Genomic DNA, 20,157 nt, shown 5'->3' with positions numbered 1-20,157 from the left:
AGATACATAAACAAAATGAGGATAAGCTGTATGATATACAAACCAAATACAATGAGATGTTTAACAAGTACGAAAATACTGTTAGTAGCCTTAATGATGATGTTACAGGGTTGCAGCACACCATTGAAGATTATAAACACTCAGTACGTAAAAATACCACAACCTCCTCAAGCTCTTCTTCAAACAAAGTTGCCCTCCTCGGGAAGTTACTTGGAGAGTGTTCAACAAAATATTCAGAGATGGGGCAATCAGCTGAAAAACAACTGATTGCCTTAGAAGCTTGGCAAAGTTACGGTAAACTTATTCAGCAGGTAAAGTATTAACAACAGGTTTAAGGGTATTTAAAACAGTTGTATACTGCTCTAAGGCAGGAACAATTACTGTTTTCTGCAAGAACTCTATAGTAGCCTGCTGTGTTCCATACAAGGCAGAAGCTTCTAGTATGGTATCTAAGTTAGCTCCACGAACATCAGAAACACTCATCTTAGTTACCCTAGCTATATCCTTTTCTTGGTCAGTAGGGACAATAGCCCCTATTAGCTTATTGAGAGCATACAAAAGATCCAAAGCTTTTTGGCTACTATCTACAGACTCCCCAACAATATCTTCTACTAATTTTTTAGGCACATAATTAAACATTCAGTAACTCCTTTATTTTAGTAATGGTTTCTTGGTTAAAAGAATATACAACCTCATCTACCAGTTCGTTATATATTGCAGGTAAGGTAAATACAGATGTATAGTCCAATGCACTAAGCTTTTCTTCTACAAAAGGTACACTTTCCCCTAGTAATCTAATTACTGCCGATAAGGCTACTTGGTTAAAGTTACCTGAACGCATGTCCTCATTAAGTATGAAGGTAGATTGGGTACTCTTTAGTACAGAAGCTTCTATACGGATTTTAGTAAAAAACCTACTATCCGTCATAACACACTCGTGGAATAAAGGTAGCATAGTAAAATCCAGGGATTTTACGTTTTTTAAACATAAAACTTCTATATTAGTCTTCATCATAATCCTCTGTAGAATCTTCATCAAAGTAATTACAATCATCCTCAATATTAACTGTGTCTGTAATATCTTCCATTACCCTATACTTACAGACTCTTGCTTTGGCAAAATCATAATCAATAGGTACTGATACAAAATCCTCTGGGTTTATAGCTACTGATACTACCCTGTCTCCTGTATTCATAAAGGAGGGTAGATAGCTTAAAGCACACACATGTAAACCATGACTACAGGTGTGATAGTCTCTATCGTCAACTAGGTTACGTGGCATTTCTACTACAGAACCAATACTATTATCTATAGTACCCGTATACTTGTCTAAATAGTCCTTACGTACTACTTTATAAGCCAATACATTACCATAAGAATCAAAGCCAATTGAATTACTCATTAGGAATTTAAACAGGTTAATTTTAATGTTATTGGATGTTTGGTTATTTAATTTAGTGCCAAAATTAATTACCCTCATTATTCTATCTACACTTACTGATGAATCTAGTATAGCCTTTAAGATATAATCTACTATCTCCTTATTGAAGCATATACCTCCTTCTGGTGTGGAGAAGGTTCTAGTATCCTTACTATATCCAAAACCTAATTTAGCTAAGGTTTTTAAGGCTTTACTTTTTTTCTTGGTATTGAAAATACTATCATACTGGTCTTGTGATAAGTAGCCTCCAGTTTCTCGGAGAATACCAAGAATACTAATATAGTTCTTAGAGTCATCATTTATAGCAATATCTATATCTTTATGGAATACACATAAAGTCTCACCTGCATTGGTTCGGGTTACTTTATATTTAACTGGAATATAGCTCATTTTTAATTTCCTTTAGTTTGTGGGTAATATCCTGCTTAAATGCAGAAACTGGTGGCGGTAGGTCTTCATAATTTTTAGAATATGTTGTTCTATATGGATATCTTAATGACTCTATATAGTACATAAATAGTACTAAGGTATCTACTTTGATAACACCACCTTTGGTTTTAAAAGGTCTTAGATCTATACCCAATCCCTCTAATTTTTCTAAGGTATATTCATGAGGGCTTGTAGCAATACTTAAGGCGGTAAAACTTTCTAACCCGAGGTCACTAAGAATTTCCCTATAAGTACCCAAGTAATCTAGCCTGTTTAATACCACGTAGGCTACTAAAATAATTTTAACATAAGGTAGTGTGTCTAAGGTTTCCCTAATGTTCCTATAATAAGCTTCTAAATTGAAGGAATAAGAAAGTCCTTCATCTTTCAGCCACTTTAGTTGCTTAGTTGAGAAATTAATAGTGTAGTCGGGTAAATTTACAAAAGAATTATATTTTAAAGTGTATATCTCGTTAGAGGTGAATGAGTAATACTTGCCTACTAATTGGTGTATGTTTTCCTTAAAACCTTTCTCAGATGCTATTACATAATTGCGTGCTGTGTCAGTTTCTTTTATATATTTAACTATTTCCCATGTAATCTCACGCTTTGTTGTCTTTACAGTGGAAAACTGTTCTATTTTTTTAGGTTTAAAAAATGCAACGCTTATTGGCGTTGCTCTTATTTTATATAGCCTCGATTCTCTAAACTTATTTATATCGTATTTGTCTACGCCTACAAAGTATTTAGCTTTAGCCCTTTCCAGTAGCATATCTATTTTATCAGAATAAATATCTTCGAGGTTACTGCGTAAGCTTCTCTCATCTGCATATACTGCTACTAGTACGGAGTCTTGGGTATCAGCAGAGCCTAAAATACGTACTAACGTTTTAGGTGTTACAGGAATACAACCATCCTCCTCAGAATATATAACAATAGGTGGTTTATGTAAGTTACTAAAGTCTCTTAAAATACTCTCTACTACTGTATTTTGACTAATAGGAGCTTTTTTATCAATAGCCTCTATTAAGACCCTATTCGTATAATATAGACTGACTGTACCTTGCTTTTTTTTTTTTATAAAAGCAAGAGCAATCTCATCTAACTGATCATAAGTGTACTCAGAGAGGTCTTTATTTATCCCTAGGTATTTGTATACTTCTTCTCTTTGTTTTTGCTCTATTATACTTTTAAAGGTATTCTCGAAGTAGGCTACATCATGTACTGTATCTAAATCTTCTCTAGATGCTGTTACATAGGCTTGTGCTATAGGTATATTTAATAGTATACGTGCATAGGGGAAGGCTATATTGGGTGCATAGGTTCTAATATTATGCGTTATACTATGTTGTAGGGTATCGTATATAACGCCTCCCACACATACGATAACATCGGCTACTCTGCTATAAGTATCAGACTGTAAAAAATATACCTCTTCCTTAGACATATCCATATTTTTAATGCAATCGTGGATATCCTGTATCTCCTTAGTTCTGGTGTAGCCTTCTATATACACCCCCACCATACAGGATACTTGAAATATAGCTTTATTAAATAACCGAATATCTACTTCAGTACAAGGTATTGATATAGTTACTCCGCTAGAATCCTCTGTATGCTCCGATTTAGTAATAGAGTAGCTAGGGATGCCTTCTTCCAAAAACATAAAATAATCTGTTTTGATACCATCTTTTATAGATGTTATAAAGAATCCGTTAGATATGCTAAAAGGCGTTTTACTGCCTAAACCAAACCCACCTATAAAGTCTTCTGATTGGTCTTTAGTAGAGGCAAATAGCTGGGTATACACGCTCTTTATGTCATCCTGTGACATACCTACGCCATAATCTACTATACGTAGGTTAGGCTCTATCTCTGTAGGTAAAAGAACCAATACATCTTTATCTTGTCCAGCTTGTTTATGTGAATCTAAGGCATTTGAAACTAGCTCCCTAAGAATAGAAGCATGTTTATCCTTGTAAAGGTTAGTGGATAAAATTTTAAATGCTTTACCAGAAGCCTTAACAGTAAATGAAGTGGTTTCTTCAATATTAGATTCTATTGTTGTATTTATATCTCTATTTACTATCATGTAAATATCCCTTATTTTAGTCAATAAAAAGACCTAACAAAGGTCTGTATGTGATGGTATATGGTTAACTTAGTTTTTTTTTATCTATATAGTATTTAGCTTTTCTAGTATCCGAGCAATAAAAGCTAAATTACGTTTTGATCTATTTGTGTTGTTAATAACTTTAAATAAGTTGGTTTTCTTGTTAAAGGCAAAGTCTTGAAAAGCTTTATAATTCTCACTGTAGTGCAGAATGAAAACAATAATATGGTCTCTAACAACTACAGTGATTTCAAATATCCCTTCACCCTCACTCTGCATAGTTAGAACCAGCTCATTTAGGAAAGGCTTTAATAGCCTATTAAAGCTTTTTTCACTTTTAGTTATATCTTTGCGTAAAGAAGCTATTTTATCTTTTACGTCTTCTGAGTTACCCATTAATTCTCTAATATTAAGCACGTTTTTTCCTCCCTAGCTTTGCTATACATTGTTTTGAACTCTGATAGTGAGCAGTGGCGGTAGTTCTTATAAACATGGATTTCAAGCAACCATGTCAGCAAGTCAACTGCATCTTCTTCACTTTCTCATATCTGTATTACGTCAGTAATCTGATAGTAGTTTTCATCAAATACTACAGCTACCTCGTAAACTACAAACTTTTCTTTCATATTTTAATCTCCTTTGTGCTATTTACACATTATTAGTCCATAACCTTCTGTTAGTTCACGTAAGCATTTTGGTGTAAGTGTTGCGTCTGTTATAAATACTGTAGTTGTGTCTTTATGTAACTCCAGTATAGCTAATGCTGTAGTAAGTATACTTGATGCAGCATCTGCATCTTCTTTTGAATAGTATCTTTTACCGTCATGTACATAAGACTCGTAGAAATTGTTTGAAGTATGTGATGAATCAATTACTTTTCCAGTTACTGAAAGATACCAGTATGTTTTTTCTATGTCCCTATATTCCTCAACTTGATATAAAGATAAGTGCCAAGGACGTTCGAATTTAATGCCATGTAATTCGGGAATTACCTCACACAAGAAATCCTCTTTTAATCTATCTTTTGTATCCCGAGACTTCCAAGCCCCATCTCGGGTAGGGTACTGATTAAACCAGTACCATACCTGATCTTTATCCATTGCAATGTATTCAGCTGATGCTGGAGCAGTGAATTTGACATCCCTAAAAGTAAATGTTTTTAGTGAATGTAAATCAACCAATTTTTCTAACTTATCTATAGTATCTTTTATGTTTTTTACATTAACACAATCTTTTGTTGTAGTTAGGTTTTCTAATACTTTAGTAATATCTTGTTTTATATTCATAGTTATTCCTCTAATAATTCTAGTTTATTTAAATAATTCACTACAACACTAATATCACTATCAGTATGCACGCTACCTCCTGTATTACATCAATTACACTAAGCATAAACTTATGGTCTGCATACGTACCATTGAAAGCCATATTTGTAATATCATTTGTACTTAAACTAAAAAATAACTCAATATAGAGAGGTTCTTCGTATTAGTATCTATTAAGATTTATGTGAACAGTAAGTCCACTAAAATCTATACAGTTATAAACACGCAATCGTTGGTCACTATAGATATCCCCTAGATATTCCTGAACTAATGGCTCTAAATTGTGAAATTAAATTATCTACAAGTTCTGATAATTTTACACATGCTGCTGTATGCTCTTCAGCTTGTAATGTAACTTTGTTTTTTAATTCTAAAAATTTATTTATGTGTATACCTCTTTAGTTGTTTAAACAGGACTCAAGTTTTTTAATATTTTCAGGTGTGATACCAATACCTATATCTATAGGCATTCTAGTTAATCTAGTAATAGTACGTATGCTGTGGAAGTTATACCTATTGTCCATACATACCATATAAATAAGTACTCGTTTATCTCCCCCACCATACTCTATATTTAAACCCGCTACGTAGGAAGTTGCTGCGGTATTTCTACTATTTGTTTTAATATCTAAGCTTGCGTGTAATAGCAAACTAGGGGCATAGCCTTCCACAGAAGTAAAACCCATAGGAGCTTTAAGTAATGCCATAAAGTATGAGCTATTTATAGTAGTAATATTTTCCATAAAGGTACTAAACTTATCTTTTTGGTATAAGGTAGTATTAATATATGGGCTCTCAAACTCCCTACCTACTATATTGCAATAGTGGCTGATAGCCTTATCGGCTTCTACCCCGATACTAGCTAATACCATATTATCTTGAGTAGGTATTGGTTGAAATGGGTTGGTATACTTCAAATCTAGATATATTTTTTCCATCTCTAAAGTAAGTATGTTCAGTAAGCTTAGTGTATCTGGGATAGCCCTTATAGTTATTATTCTTTTGTGAACATTACTACAGGTATGGTGCAAGGCAGTAGGTGTGAACACTATGGTATAGGGGTAGTTACCTATAAGAACCTCGGTTTTAACAATCTTCTTTTCTAGATTATTTGTAGGGTAATAGAGCAAAGCATAGTATATTTTGTCTATAAGTACTTCTGCTTCAGTAAATGTCAAATACCTACATACATCATCGAAATACCCTCCATTTGTGTAATAAATAGCGTAATTACCTGTAGCATTCCTTTTAAATAGGGCTAACTCAACCTTATTTTCTTCATACCTATATGAGTTATTATTATAAATAATACTTGCAGCATACCCATTAGGAAACTTAAAAAATAACTTACTTTCGTTTTGTGTGGTTATGTATTGTCTATATTTAGACTCATTTTGTAATCTATTTAAAGGGGTAATTTTATGTTCCATATATTCTCCGTATAAAATAAAAAAAAACACCCTGTATCATATAGGGTGTTGTGTATTGGTGTGTCTTAAGGGACTTGAACCCGTGACCTATCGATTATGAGTCGATTGCTCTAACCAACTGAGCTAAAGACACTTGAAATATTTGGAGATTGTACCTAGAATCGAACCTAAAGTACTAAGTCTTATTTCCCTACCAAGGGCACTCTGATAACATTATTACTAGAGCTGTAATCGAACCAGATACTTTACCAAAACCTACTACACTTAAAAAAAAATCTGTACCTTATGTGATGGATTTAACTGCACCTTCTTGAGAAGCCTCAAATATAATATATTCTATTTCTATTGCTTTAATAGTAGTTACAAGTAAGTGGTTATTGTTAAATCTAATTTATCCATACCACAGTCATCATCAAACATTGAGGTATTCTCTAAAATAATACCAGCATCTTCTAAAAACACAATAACCTCTTCTGCAAGAGGTATTTCGTTAGGGTTAAGCGGGTAACATATATTTGAAGTAGTAAAGTCCCTTATATCTACTATAGGGGATTTATTAGTATAGGCTAACATAATCTTATTATGGGCTACCAAAGCCACCTCAGTACTTATAAGGTCTATCTCCATAGCTAATATTTCGGTACTATCCTTAGAGGCATAGTACCCTATACGTATACTACAGTTGTTAACTATCCGTACATCAATAACTTCTGGAATATGTACTACATTTCTACGAGTTACTATATACATAGCTATATCTCTTCCATTTTAGTTTCTAATTCGATAATAGCTCCAAAGAATTCACTACCCCTTAACATAAAATAATGGTTGGTATAGTGCGGGTATCTTTTAGAATCCAACCATAATTTATACTCCCTCCTAACTTTAGGTATGGATTCTGTGTAAGGTTGTTTAATCTTTTTACCTAATTTAAGTAGTACTTTTTTAACCTCATCATCTTCTAAATCTTCCAATAATTGTTTCATTGGGTTGCCTTTATTTTATAAAATTTATGGTTACCTTCAGTCATAACATACTGAAGTCTTTTGTTGGTAAAGCCTCTTTGATTAAAGAAAGTAATACCCTCAGGGTCCTTATAGAATATATCCCGTACTATAAACCATGAAGCTAGTATATTGCTTGTACGATTAGTCTTGCGTGTTTTTACAACCCAAGTCCACTCGAATTGATTCTTAGCGTATACTACTTTACATATAGTACTAGGAAATTCCTTATGGTTCTTTCTATTAATAACAGCTTTTGCTACTAACATCTGTCCCTTAATACTTTCCCCCCTAGCTTCGTGATATATCGTATTAGACAGGCAGGATGCCTGTTCCAAACTAATCCCTGCAATCATCATATATAAAGCGTATAGCATATTATCTAGCCTCTGTAGGTCTATTTTCTTGGTTTTGGTACTTACCTGTATACTGTTTAGGGTCTTCTAAAGCCATTAACACTACTTGGGCTATTCCAGTACCTTTTCTGATACGCGTAATACCTAGTTTATTGGCTTTTAACTCCAAAGTAAGGTAACCCTTCCAGCCAGGTTCAATAATGGTATTAAAGAGGCTTATACCCCTTCTAGCCCATGAGGATTTATCGTATACAACACCACAATATCCTGTAGGCATTGTAAAATGCTCTATAGAAGAAGCCAAAGAAAAAGAACCAAGACCCCATCTATGGGTGGTATTAGATAATAGTCTACGTATAAAGCTACCCACATACTCAGTATAAGTAAGGTTGTTGGTAGGGGTTTTAGACGAATAGAAGCTAAATAGCCCAAAATTATAGAAAGTAATATCCTGAGCTATGGTTATATCGTAACCTGCTAAAGACATACCATTTGAACATCCATGGTTGGTTACTGATTCTGTGTAAGGCTCTACTATAGAAGCCCATACTAAGTTAGAATTATTTATCATGGAATACCTCCCAAGATAGTTTTAGTGTATTCAAGGATGCTGCCAATAAATCTATACTTCTTGCTTTAAACCCAGTTAGTTCACATATTACTACTGTGTATATCAAGTGATCCATAGCCTCTTCAAGTGCATGTAATTTCCAATGTTCTAAGGATAGGTCAGCCCTTTCGGTAGTTACACCATACTTCTTAAACCCTACCTCAGCTCTACTTTTAAACATAGTTTCAATCCCTGCAATACCTTTTTCATTAGCTAAGTATATTGCTGCTTCTACATTTTTATCAGTAGACTTTGCTAAGTCCTGTATTTTAATACTATCTTGAGTATCCCTTTCATCAAACATCCTAGCTTTATATCCTGTTGTCATTTATATGTTCCTTTATTTATATTTAGTGAATATATTTTTAAAAGAGAGTTTTATATCTTGGAGCAGGTTACTAGTTTCAGACAGTAAGTGTGTTTTAAAATAGTTATTATCTACACTAGATAACCTATCAGTAATAACCTCTATTTGTTGTTTTCCTACACATCTTCTACGGTAGTCATAACAACTCTCTAAAGAAACTAGTTCATTATTTAGGCTCTTTATAGCTTCCCCTATAGTAATGGCTTTTCTCCTAATTTAGCTAAGTCATGGTAAGCAGCTAAATTATATGGGTGTATATCATGCCTAGGGCTCACTACCGAGTGAGCTAGAAAAGCCCTAATGTGTTTTTTTGTCGTAACTGTCAGTAAGTCTGGTTTTTTTGTAATGTAAACCTCTGCATCAATTATTGCTGCTACAAACGTGTTGTAACTATATAAATACAAGTTCCTATCCTTCACATTTACAAAGGCTTTATTATAAAAACTTTTTTGATTTGATGATGGCTGTAAATAATATGTACTCATTTATACTCCTTTTTCAATTGTTTCTAAAATACCTTCCTTAGAGACAGTGTTTTTGATAGTTATAGGATTGTTCCAAGATGGGTAGAATATATCCAACTCAGCGCCTAGCTTTACAACATCATGCTGTATCTCAGGTAATTCCTGCCATTGCATACACTCTATCAGGTTATCATTAACAAATTTAATAACATCCAAATCTCTCTTGATAGTGAAATAAAGGGCATCATGTATTAAAATACATGGTTTAATATCATATCTGTATAGGCTATGCCATACCCTATCCATAAATTCAATTAAAGCCCTATTATTTAACATACAGTAGCTTTGTCCTGATAGAGCATTACCTATAGACCTAGCTTCTGCTCTAGCCCTTCTAGGTAGTGTAGCTGTATAAGTAGTATTAGACAGTATAGGGGCTCTTAACTTTAAACCAAAGGCTAAAGTAGCATGACCTGCTTTACAAATATCCTCTATTTTAGAAGAGACCCATTCATCACTCTTTGAGTAATAGTCATGGTATCTTTTTTCAATTGTAGTTGCCTGAGCTTCAGAGAAGCCACAATTCTTTATAAGGGTGTAAGCTGTACCCGCATAATTTAAAGCAAAGGTAGGTGCTTTGGAATTCTGCCTAAGTACTTTATATTTGTGTTTAATACTATTAATACTAAGCACATTGAACTTTTTAATTGGTATAGGCATAACCTTAGATATATCAAGAATCTGCACCATTGTATTTTTCATTCTTTGGAAGTTCCTTTTATAGCTAAGCCTATGTGTCTTTTTTTTTGTCATAACACGGTCTCCTATTAATGGGTGGTTTCAGGGGTAGGGTCTGTAATACCCCAATCAATGTTATCTGCTAGGATAGGGTGAATATATAAGGTATTTGTAGCATCAACAGCTACCAATGTTTCACGCCTATCTTCTACGGAAAGATGTTCCATAGCAGCCATATATAAATCGTGAATCCCTGGGGAGTTTTTAGACACTAAGTAGGTTGTTAATGGTTTACCATCCATTTCTTCCAATGCCCCCATTACTACCACAAATAAGTCGTTATCTGCCTTAAGTGTTTTAATACACTCATCACATGGGGTAATACTTATTGCATATTCCTCACCATCAATATCATGAACTAAAGTGGGGTTCTCTACCGTTTCACCTGTTTCTTTACTGCACTGAATACATAATTCTTTCATTGTTGTTTCTCCCATTCCATGTTAGCCAATCTAGGCAATGCTTTATAACTATGTAAAGCAAGGGTAGTATTTTCCCATTTTTTTGCATAGTTATATAATGTTTTTCTTACTATAGGTAATCTAGTTAAATCAATAAATTCTTGTTCTCCAGGATTACTAATATTTTTCCACTTTTTGTACCTACACCAAGAAAGAACTATTTCCTGTTGTTGTAAATTAGTATATTTACTCATACTTGCTCCTTTTCTGTGAAGGTAACATTCCCCTCAGTTAATTTTAAATAGCCTTGTTTGCCTTTAAACTCTACTAAAGTATTACTACTTAAAGGAATACCATTATATATAAAAGTATCAATCTGAACTTCCTCTGGGTAATATTCTATATCAGGCATCTGTTCTTTAAAGTAGTTATATGCATTAAGACAGTGACCATCAAAACCATCTATAAAGACAGCTAGTTTATTTGGATCTTTAGTTAATAAAGCATTAATTACTGCCTCTACATTATGTTCCCACAGTATCGTTAAAACTGTGGCGTTCTAATACGAACTGCTATATGTTTCCATATAGATCGGACTATATCATCATCCTTGTAGGATGCCATGCGCTTCCACCCACTTGGGTGTACTCTCTTTCGAGATAGTCTCTGCACTTTCCTACATAGTAGGCTTAGCTCAGGATTACCTACAGCTTAATCTGTTTAGGCTTCCCCTGAGTTCACATGGTTTGCTATACACATTGCTGTACATAGGCGCTAGATAGGTACTATATTAATTACCTTTTATTAACGCATTAAAGTCTGCACCAACCATTACTTGGTCATCACTAGTAACAAATATACTTTTGATGTATTCAGCATACTTTCCATTAGAGGGGATATTTTGACCTTAATGTTCGTACTAGGTCGTTAGGCTAGTACCGTTCTCTTATGAACTGCTCATAGTTACCTATGAGAGCAGACTATATCAACATCTCCTAGAGATGATTACCGTTTCCACCCACTTAGGTGTACTTCCTTTTCAGGAATAGTCGTTAGAGTTCTTCCGATTGTATGCCTTAACATCAATCATCTTTACTACGAGGTTGTCCTCAACATTTGTTGATAGGAGTTTCCCTGTTTAGGTAATTTTCGATATACAATCACTTGTATAAAGCCCTACAAATTAAGGTTTGGGTTTCTACTACTCAGTCTTCCACTAACAGTACCTCCTAGTATAAAAGAACCATACAAATACCGTATACCTCCTTCTCTTAAGATACCTTCTTCAAAGGCAGGTATAAAGGTACTACGTATAGTTTTAAGACTTGCTAGTTCAAGTAACCTATCTATAACAACTACCTTACTGGATTCTGCTACTGTATATTTTAATTTAAGTAGAGTATCCCCTGAAGTACTTGGTTTACCAGCTTTAGTAAGATCTATAACAGCTAAGTCTAGTACTTTATAAAGTAAATGCCCTACCTGTACATCAGAATTAGTATTAAAGCCCTCTTTATCATAAAATACAGATAAAGGTTTATTAATAATTTTTCCTGTTTTAGATTTGTTTAACCTAGACTCATAGTCCTTGGTATGGGCTATCCTGGCTAATTCTTTTCTTGCCTGTACAATAAAGGGGTTATCTAGTAAAGCTTTATTAGCTTCATTAAAGTTACTTTCACATATAGCTTTAACTTCTACTATTCTTTTATCACTCATAGGTATACCAGTTAATTCAGTCTGAATAATAACTGGTATAGACGGTTTTAATAAAGATTCATAGCTACTATCTACTAAAGCCAATACCTTATTATATAAATAGTATGTAGCTATAGTATCCATAGCGTTATACGTAAGTATTTCCTTATCTGTATACTTATCTAAGTTATCTAAATCTTGAAGAGCATAATCACCTGTATACTCTATGGTAAGTTCTTTGAGATTTAGTTTTGGTTTAGAGAGACTATTATAGGCACTATATGCCATACAATACGTGTCTTCAAAATCCCTTGTAATAATACCCAAACCTTCTAATAATCCTTTGGTGTCATCCCAAGAAGACATCCAACAGTGATAAAGAATCCATTTTATATCAAATACAGCGTTATGGAATATAAGCTTACCTTTATATTCTGTAATGAAGTCCTTTAATATCTTTGTATCGTACAAAGTAGCTACTGTTTTATTACATGCTCCTGTTAAAGAGAATGATTTGATGTTTCCCTTAAAGGGGTTTAGGGAAGTAGTCTCAAGATCTAAAGACAACCTAGGTTCATGCAGCAAACTAGCAAGCTCGGGTATACTGTTGTTAGGGTTTAGAAATAGTTTAGTGTTGTATAGTAAGTTGCCCCCTACTGGTACTACATCTCCATCTACATGACCCACTAACACCTGTAGGCTCTTAGTAAGTTTGTCTTGACCTTGAAGGTCATGTAGAAGCATACCGTAACTAATACCACATAGTATTTTTACGTCTTTTAATAGCTCAGGTAAAACAGTAAATATCTTATTTAATACCATACGTGGTTGACCGCTTAGATATTTAAACATTTCTGCATCAGCAACGTACAGATATTCGGCATCTTTAAGAGTACTATAATTGTCCACCACAAATTGCTTTAAATCTGCCTTTTTTAGTTTTTTATTAGCCCTATAAGGTATTGGAATTACTTCAATAACTACATCAGGTATCTTATTCTTAAGATACTTAGCATAATAGTATTCAATGTTTGAGGCTATATTTGCATAGAAATCTTTCAATACTATTGTAATTTTCATTAAGCGCCTCTTATTATCAATTGTTCTGATGCTCTAGAAGCTCCTACATAAAGTAGCTTTTTAAATAGGTTATAATCAATTCTAATACTTGTATTAATATTAGGAATGTCCAAGTAAATCCTTTTAAAAGTACTTCCTTGGGATTTATGAATAGTCAGCCCATAGGTAGATCTAAGATCTAACCATGTATTTTTTATAGTAGAAGCTTCATCATATTTTCTTTCCTTTTCTAAAGCTTCTACCAATTGTTTAATAATAGAATGTTTATAGGGAACAAACCACGTTAAACCCATAGTAACTACAGTGCATCCTTCTACATCCAGTTTTACAACGTTGTGCTGTACTTTCTCTATGTAAACCATAGCATCTGTAGGTATCTTAATACCTTGTTGGCAGGCATAGCTGTTATTAGTTAATAAATCACCTTCTCTGATAAGAGGGTCTCCACGTTTTTTAAGTAGAATCCTACTATTAACGGATATAGTAGCTTGGTTTGTCCATGCTAGGTATTTAGAATCAGAATTTTCCCAAGAGTTTTGTATAACATCCTTTTCAAAGGCAGCAAAAAACTCTTGTTTGTTTAATTGGATTATTTCTATACCATCTATTACTATGTTAGGTTCTATACCCAACATCACATTATCTTGTAGAGCCTTACAAGCTGTCTGTAGATTGCCCTCAGCTTGTCTCATGATTTGATTTAAAGTAGAGGCATTGAATCCATGATGGAATGCTGGACTTACGTCTTCTCTAGGCGGAGGTAATTGACTTACGTCCCCACAGAATAGTATTTTAGTTTTAGTTTTTTCTGCATACTTTAAAAGAGCTTTAAAAATTACTTCTCCTGCTAATGATGCCTCATCCACTAGTAATATACCATCAACTCCCTCAATATCTACTTCTGGAGATAAACCATTGTACATAGGTCTTCTTTTAAGAAAAGAATGTACTGTAGAAGCACTTGTACCTACTATTTTACCTAGTACGTCTGCTGCTTTATTAGTAGACGCGGTCAGTGTAAGAGGTACATGTTTACGTAATTCTTTAATTAATGTAGTTTTCCCTGTACCTGCTACTCCCGTTAATACATGAAATAATTCAGTCCCTTCATGGAACTTTATAATTTCATTTAATGCTTTTGTTTGACACGAGTTAAGTTCCACAGAACCTCCTTATAAAAAAAAAAAAATACCTGCCCCACTAAGGGACAGGCAAAATAAAATAAATCAGTCAAATTTACCAAGTTCAACTGGATTTAGTTTGTGTGCCTCCCTGGCTTCATTAATACTCTTAAGCCTTTTAAGAGTTTCAATTTCTTGTTCTGCTTTTTTTAGAGCAATATCTGTTTTAACAGATTCAGCCCATTCATCAGTATACATACTTGCAATAATTAAACAGCCTTCTACAGGTTTTTGAACTTTCTTAAGGACACTCAGTATAAAACCAAATCCACCTAATATAGCAATACCTATAATTATTAAAAATACAGTCATTAAACGATTCTCCTTATAAAAAAAAACACCAGTAATTCTGCCAGCACGAAAGGGGACGGAAGTCCCCATCTTAATCATCCTAATGCATAATTATCAATAGGGAATTTGAATACTTGTCTATTAATAATCCTTCTAACAGGTTTACCTGTTATTTCTTCTAGCCCTGATTCTAATAAATATCCATTAGCTATACTCTCCATAGCATAGTTATAGTACTTTCTAACTAGTTGAGTATAGTTAGGATGTGAACCAAATGAATCATGTACTGTTACTACATCAAATCTCTTATCATCCTTAATAAGAGCTATTGTAGCCTTAATACCCTCTACAAGTTTTTCGGGTAAACCTCCTAAATATACGATAGATAACCACCTAGAAGACACAATACCAGTAGAGTTATATATAGCTAATAATCTGTCTCTTAAAGGCTGTTTAGATACTTTAGTGAAGTCATAACTTAGTACCTTTAGGTTAGCTAGTCTTACAACCTCTCTAAGAACATAAGCATCTACAGAGTGTACAAAGTTACCTGCTAAAGCAACCCCATTCTCTGTAGGCTCATGAGTGGCTATAACACAGCTTATTTTTGCATGGTTTAGTTCATCTATCTCTAACTTCTTAGTGGCTTTAGTAATAACAGGTATAAATACATTAAATCCATCAGGCAGAGTCCATTCATAAGTAGCTTTATCTTTTTGCCATGCATTAATAAGTACATCGCGTACTTGAAATGCATTGTTAAAGTGGGAATAACAGGCTTCATCAAAGTAGTTTACCATAGTACCAAAAATCCTTTCTGGTTCAGCTCTACTACCATAAGCACCCGTCATAACAGCTTTCTTGCAGTCTTCTCTATTGATATTAACTGTATTTCCGACAAGCTCTTGTACAGCTTCTCTTGTATACGTATATACATCAGATCTGTATTCATTATTAGATAGACCTGAAATGAACATACCATTAATATCCTTACCTAGGCAGCTTAAATGCTGTATACCGCTACATACAGCATCTTGATGAAGTACAAGCCCACTAGAGTACTTATACTCGAAGTCTTTCCATGCCTCTAAAGCAGTAGCATATAAATATGGTTCATCTGCTTCCTGACTCAAGTCCCCTAACCTATCTACATTTTCATCAAACCAAGCTAATCTAACTTCTCTGTCCTTTTTATCTAAACCAAAACTGTTGGCTATAGCTAACTTAAGTGAAGTAGGGTTTTTAATAACTTCTTTATTGTAAAACTCTATTTCACTCTTTTGGGCTTCACTACCTTGAGTATTAATTACATACCCTCTAGTATACAATCTGCCCCTTTTATCTACTTTATTAGGTAAACAAAATGGTCTTTTATTTAGGAACAGTTTGGTTCTATCTCTAGTGAATTTGAATGTTAACCATGCATCATCACTCATCCCCTCTGGTTGAGGTAAATCAACTTCTGTATATCTAAGTTTATATTGGATGTTATTTTGCATGTTAATAACATCTAAACAGATATCACCATCATGGTAATTCTGCTTATACCCGAGAATAAGGGAACTATCTCTTATGCTATGATAAGTGGTATCTTTATTCTTATACAGTTTCTTAGGCTTCTCTACCATAGGTGGTATAAACATAGACATAAGTACCCTATGTTTAACTTCCTCGGATAAGGTAATAAACGAATTAACATAGTAATGACCTCTAGTATCTAGATATATTTCATACATAGAGTTATCTGCAAGAGCTAGTAACTCTCCTGCACATAAGTGAGCACTATATTCATCCATACTGTTGGTAAAGTGACCTGCAAGTACGCCCATTACACTAACTAGTGTTGATTTAGATTCCAATAACACTAGAGAGCTATAAATAGCTTCTATAATGTTCTGTGCTGTATATTCCTTAAGTTTAGCTACCCTAATGTTCTTAGAATTATGGTAATGTTTACTACAATAGATCTCCAATACCTTTTCAAATTCTGAGGCAAAGGTAGTAAGCTGCTCTTTACTATCTACTATTAATAAGGATTTTAAGTCCTCTATTGAACAATACTGCTCAATTTGTATTTGGGTATGCATAATATTAAGTTCCTTATATATATTTGGTTTTTAGTTATGTATATAACCTAGCGCCTTGTTAAGTTGATCACGGATGTTTTCTATATGATTAGTCAAGAACTTATCTGTTGTTTTGATTTTGCTCCATTCTATTAAAACATTTTGCTTCTGTATTTGCATGTATACTATGAATTTGTCATGGGTATGGAAGGCAAATGTATGATCATTTGGGTATATAGTGAATATAAGCTTAAGATCTTGTTCTATTCTACAGTCACCAGATATACTATTCCGCGTATAACACTCCTTAGATTGGATTACATCATTAACACATTCCTGTAACTCTATAAGAGTTTCATGTGTAGTTTTTTGTTGTTCTAAAAATAAAGCTAAGGTATCTTTCATACAAAATCTCCAGTTAAAAAGTTTCACGAAATATATAAATTACTAAAGCTACTAGCAGTATACTTATAATTGTACTCATCTTAAATCTCCATTAAGTTCTCTAGTCTAAGTTGTTATTTAATAAAGTAGTGAATACCTTTATAAGTTGATTTATTCCACCACTAAGTTCTATAGGGGCTAGGTCCTTAGAGTGAGGTACAATTTCAATAGTTGTTGGTGTTTCCATAATAGCACTCATTCTCCCTAGAACTTCTTCTATAGAGCCTTTCATACTATGGGGAGCTGATACCAATATATTAGGCTCAGATTCGTTGGTAGCAGATAAGGACAGCACATGGTGTACTTCCCTTAAGGCTTTGGTAACTACTATGTATTGTTCTAATTTAAGTACTACTGTAGTATCTAAGATAGTTTGCTTAGTGTTTAGTATGGTTTGAAGATATTCAAAGTACTTAGAAAGTTGATTATGTGGGGTAGCTTTATTTGCCATAACCTTTACCTCGATAAACCATACTTGTCGTGAATATCACCTAACATAGTGAAGTAATCCATAATAATTATGCGCATAGCATCTTCTACTCTTTTTAGTCTTTTCTGATTGTCTTCATAAGAGATACTTTTTTCGTAAGGGTATGTACGTATATAATTAACCTCTTTATCAAACTTAGTTACAGTCAGATCAATATAGAGATAATCATTGGGGTCTTGTATTAGGGATAGCTTATATTTGTAACCTTTATCTACTGTAGTTTCATCTTCAGCTGCGTATGACAATATAGATTTATAGCTTTCTATTAATTCATTACGCCATGGTTTTTCATTAGCCATTTGCAGCTCCTTTCATAAAGTATTCTTTAGGTTCTGTTACTTCAATATCTGGATCATCTCCAGTCATATAAGTAACATCATAGTTTTGTGGATTTATAGTAAATGTAGATACTCCTTGCAATGCAAGAATATCTTTCACGAATTCACTGTATGTGTGCATGTTCATATATTTATCCTTTTAATTTCATCAATGATTACTACTAAAGGCATAGCTAGTAAAGCCCTATATTCACTAAAAGTTAGATTATTGTCGTATGTATGTGTGTAATGACGGGTTGTATATCTACTCATATAGTCATCCTTTTTTTACGTAGTAAAGATACTTCTGGTTCAATATAATTGTCCCCAAGCAGTAGATATAGTTTTCGTAGTTTACTTGAAAGCAGGTAGAGCCAATTAAACATATATATATATTCAAGTATTTACTCCTTATATGAGGGTATCAATGAAGCTAGGACGTTGATATTGGTTTATTCTATTTGACCTCAATGCACCGCTCTTATGTGGGAGTCCTAGACACTCTTCAAGTACGATGCGTGCACCAACCTTAAGGGCTTTCTTATTGTATCTATAAGATCTAACCTTGTTATATGGTGAAGAATAGGCTATGTCCCCAAATGGGTAATCAAACCGAGCAATAATAGATATATATCCAGGTTGTTCAAACTCTTTATGCAACCATACATCTACTTCACGTACAAACAATCTTTGTAAATCTAGAATAGTGTTAAGTAGCTTTAAAGCGTAGTTGTTATACTTCATTTTGTTCATGGTTAGTTCCTCAGTAGGGTATGGTAAGGTAAGTTTACTTAGTACAGATATAGGGATTGATTTAGTTTAATTAAATCAGACTGTATGTGGACATTAAGGACACAGTCCTCTACCGTATAGGCAAAGGACTGGAAATGTTAGATTTTAATTTTAGAGAAATCTAGAGTTGATTCAATTATTTTATTTTCTGAAATAATATTAAAACTAACTTTTAGATTTGAACTTTCAACTGCAAGAGTTAAATATTTTAAGAAACCTAAAGCTCTTTTATCTTCAGGTAACTTTTCTACTGCTAGAAGTACATTATCTAAATCAGTAGGAATATCTTGTTCTAGATATTGTTTACTGAAATACATTCCTAAGCCTGCACCTGCTACATTTAACCAATGAGTACTTTGGTTAAATGTATCTTTAGCAATAGCAAGTCTATGGTTATTAAAGCCAGTCATTTTATTAGTCATATAAGTTCTCCTCAGAACGTTAGGAATGAATCCGAGATTGGACATTCCATAACAACGCCTTTGGCGTTGCATAAACGTATCGAAGTTGCTTATAGCTAGGATAGTAATTCCTCTAAGGCTGATGAGCACTTAACGAGCCTGTACATTGTGTGCTATGTACATTGTGTGCTATTGACTTATGCTGCCACTCATATAGAGCAGCAGCATATAGTATTATTTATTCATCATAGCTTGATAAGCTTTGACAGTTTCAGCATCAACAGAGTCTAGAGCTTTATAGTCACCCATGTTCTTGTTCACTTGTTCACGAGCCCACATCTCAGCTCTGCCTCTTGATGCTTCTGATACAGACTCCATCGTAGTTCCCCAACTACGGATAACACTTCGTACTATAGCAAGTAGTGACCATAAGGTAGGTACTGCTATAGCTAGAATAATAAGATATAAATTTTCCATGATGTAATCCTCGAAGAAGGTAACAGGATTGTTACCAATACAACGGCTTTGCCGTGAAGTTTATATTAAACATGGAGGACAGAAATAAAGGATTCTTTTTTCTGAGAGGATGACGGGGGGGTCGTGTTTGTTTTGGTGTTAAAAGACAGTGGTCGTGTTTGTTTTGGTGTTAAAAGACAGT

General features: G+C 33.8%; 1 non-coding gene across 1 annotated transcript; it reads right to left on the bottom strand.

The window, feature by feature from the left end:
• Positions 1-6,798: 6,798 nt before the first annotated feature.
• On the bottom strand, positions 6,799-6,872 carry TRNAM-CAU (transfer RNA methionine (anticodon CAU)). Its single transcript has one exon. It is a non-coding gene; the product is annotated as a tRNA-Met (tRNA).
• Between the last annotated feature and the right edge of the window lie 13,285 nt (positions 6,873-20,157).

Source organism: Arctopsyche grandis, unplaced genomic scaffold, assembly GCF_051622035.1.
Source record: "Arctopsyche grandis isolate Sample6627 unplaced genomic scaffold, ASM5162203v2 HiC_scaffold_104, whole genome shotgun sequence".
Taxonomy (NCBI): Eukaryota; Metazoa; Arthropoda; class Insecta; order Trichoptera; family Hydropsychidae; genus Arctopsyche; species Arctopsyche grandis.
Note: the sequence above shows the minus strand (reverse complement) of the source record. Positions and strands in the feature narration are given on the sequence as shown.